Here is a 3,137-nt window from a genome sequence, read left to right as displayed (position 1 = left end):
GCTGAAGTTCATGTGGTTTCTGGGTTTTAGCGTCGCAGAGGAGATTATGTTTCCAGGCAGGGCCGGATCAAGCTGAAGTCTGATTGGCCCCTGATTTCCCCCTGTCCTGTTACTCACTAACAACAAATATGAGACTTGTTGATATAGGAATTGTTATTCTCTAAGCTCTGAGAACACAATGTGCTTTGGCAAGGAACAATTTTCAAAATATTTTCAATGATGTGTCGCCTTATAGAGCTGACAGGCCCGGCTGTGCCTGGATTTTGGACGTGTAATTGGTGCCCCCTTATGGCCGCCAATATAGAAAGATCCATTTAATGTTGGTTTGTTTGTTTGTGAACAAGATTATACAAAAACTACACGATGGATTACCTCCAAACTTGGTGGAGGGATGTGGTATGGGTCAGGGAAAACCACATTTAATTTTGGTACTGATCCGGATCGGGGGAGCGGATCCAGGATTTTTTGTGAGACATTGTAAGATTGGGCGTTTTTCAACATTTTCATTCTCAGAGTAAATATTCAAAGATCTTAATGAAAAAAATCTGCCATGTTTTGGCGACTGATTTTCATGAGCGTTGACCAAAATAAAAATCTGGATCTAGTCAATTTAAATGTGGTTTCATGAGGGGCCTGGTGGTCCCTGACAGAGGAATGGGCTCTAATAAATGCCCTTCTAGTTTCTATTTTTTGTTTGACATTTTAACTGCTTTCCCAGAGAATAATTCATGGATGTTGATGAAACAAATCAGGCACATTTAAAGGGGCCAATATTTATAATAGTTTAAATATAAAAGTAATTTGGGGCAGCTTGATTGAATTTAAGGGAGCTATTTGACCTTGGTGGTGGTATGTGCTCTGGAGTCCAATTTCTCTGCAGAGACTGTCATCGAGTCAGAAAGACAATAAGACACGTTGAGGTGTATCAGCACAGCTCTTTTGATTATCTCTTATCCACCCAGAGCTGTGAACCGTGAGTGTATAAAGCCCACTTGTGTCAACGTGACAGTCTCCTTGTGAAGGACTGTGCAGAAGCAGCAGCCGCCGCCGCAGCCGCACCCCGTCAGACATCAAAGCTGTCCCCAAACACTGCACTTGTCAGCCTCCCTCCTCTGCTCCATACGCTGCTAAACACGAGTGCAAAAACCCAAATGCCCTGCGGCCAGGTTTTTTTTTTATTTTTTACACCCCCTGCCTCTGTTCTGATCACACTTGTCTTCAAAGGCTACGGCCCTTCGCACTGCTTGGTGGAATTTGTGAAAAGCATGATGCAGTAAAACTAATGTTGAAAGAGTTGAGTGGGTGAAGGAAAATGAGGGAAGAGGAGTAAAAAGAAAAGAGGTGGTGTGTGTGTGTGCGTTTGAATATATCCCTGAGGAGACCAACAGCGTGGGGAAGTTCATTTGGGCAGGAGCCCCCCCACGCAATCCCTGCTCTCCCTCCCCTGCTCGCCATGCATATAAAATGCATGACACGGTCTGAAGGGGAATTTTAAATCAAGCCCTCCACTTTCAAAAGAGAGTCCAGTGTGGGTGTGGGTGTGTGAAGAAAGAGGGCGAGATGGGCAGCGAGGAGAGGGGGAGAGGAGGATGGGGGGGGGTGGGTGGTGGTGGTGGTGAAGCCCTCCTGCCTTTTCTGCTTTAGGGCTACAAGGTGTAGAGGAGGCTTTCCCAGCCGTGGCTATCACAGGGGAGATTGTCTGATCAAAGCGGATTGTCTGGGGGTAAGTCTGGTCCACTTTTATCCCTCATTTGAAAGTCCATCAGATCCACGCACGGTGCCTCTGCCTCATTTAGCAGCAACCCTTACCACATTCAAAACTTCTCTCCGAAATCTGCCAATTTCCTCGAAAGAGGTCAGGAAAAGCTCAGCATTAATCTCTGATTGGGATGTACATGTTCAATGAGGAAGTGGTTGGTACTAATCACCACAAGATGGGAAAAAAAACTGCAGAAACTGATTGGAAACAGATTTTGGTTTTTGAACACAGTCTGTGGTTCAAGCCCCCTTTACTGCTTCAACTGTGTGCTACAGCGACACCTTGTGGCTGCTTTGCACAACACAAATAATCCAGCAAGAGCCCAAAACACCAACAACCAAGTCTGACAAGTAGCCCGAGTCTCGACAGCTGATTTTCACCGAGCACGTTCAGCTTAATATATGTATATTTAGAGGATGAACTTTCAGCTGCTGCAGCGCTTGTCTGAAATAATAAAAAATAAAAAAACAGCCTTTTCCCCCAGCACACGCTCTCCGGCACGTGGTTGCCTATCCCTGCTCGAAAATATCCTCAGGGCAGGATGCCAGGAGGAGAAAAGGCTCCAGGGCCTAGAGCTCTACAGCTCCCAGCTTTGGTGATAATAACTGCGCTGCACGGCCATCTGTGGTCTGATGAGGCGTTCAGAAATGTTTAAAGAACTGCGCAAGACAAGCATCTACATTTCTACATCGGCTGGGAATCAGCAGGAGAGCAGGCGTGGGGCGATAAAAACTACTAATCATGTCTGTGATCAAGTCATCCGCATCAAACTGATACAGACTCTGCAACGAGGACATTCAAACTATGTAATGTCCCATACAAACATAAATTAGTCCTTCAGAATGACCTGTATTCATGACTAATTGTCTTCAAATATTGTCAGATCTTTGTATAAGTTATAATAAGAAGCCAATGAATGTCTGATGATTTGTTTTGATAGAAAATTTTCATTTCAGCTGAATTTAAGATACATATAGGAAGTCTGAACACACAAGGCTGATCCCTTCTGCACTTTACATGAAAAGAATTGTGGAGTAGTTCAGTACAACGTGCACACTGACATTTACTACCTTTATTGGCAATACTTCGATCATCATTTCTGCTCCCTTCATCTCTGTCAGACATTTTCTTTTGTATTAAAACTTTCTTTTTTTAATGTTACAGGGGACATCTTCTGACATCTATTGCTCTTTGTTGCCTCAGTTTCCCACCGACATGAGTCAGTGGTTTAAAAAGTGTTGTGTTTTTAAGCGTTTGAAAATGAGTCAACAAGCGACAAATAAATCCCGAGAGATTCTCGACAGTAATAAATAAATAGCCGACACATAAATGATTTACTGAAACCCCACGAAAATAACTGAATGTTTGTACCGGATTT

Source organism: Hippoglossus hippoglossus, chromosome 17 (assembly GCF_009819705.1).
Source record: "Hippoglossus hippoglossus isolate fHipHip1 chromosome 17, fHipHip1.pri, whole genome shotgun sequence".
NCBI classification, from domain to species: Eukaryota; Metazoa; Chordata; class Actinopteri; order Pleuronectiformes; family Pleuronectidae; genus Hippoglossus; species Hippoglossus hippoglossus.
The sequence above is the reverse complement of the archived record's forward strand: the minus strand, read 5'-3'. Positions refer to the sequence as shown.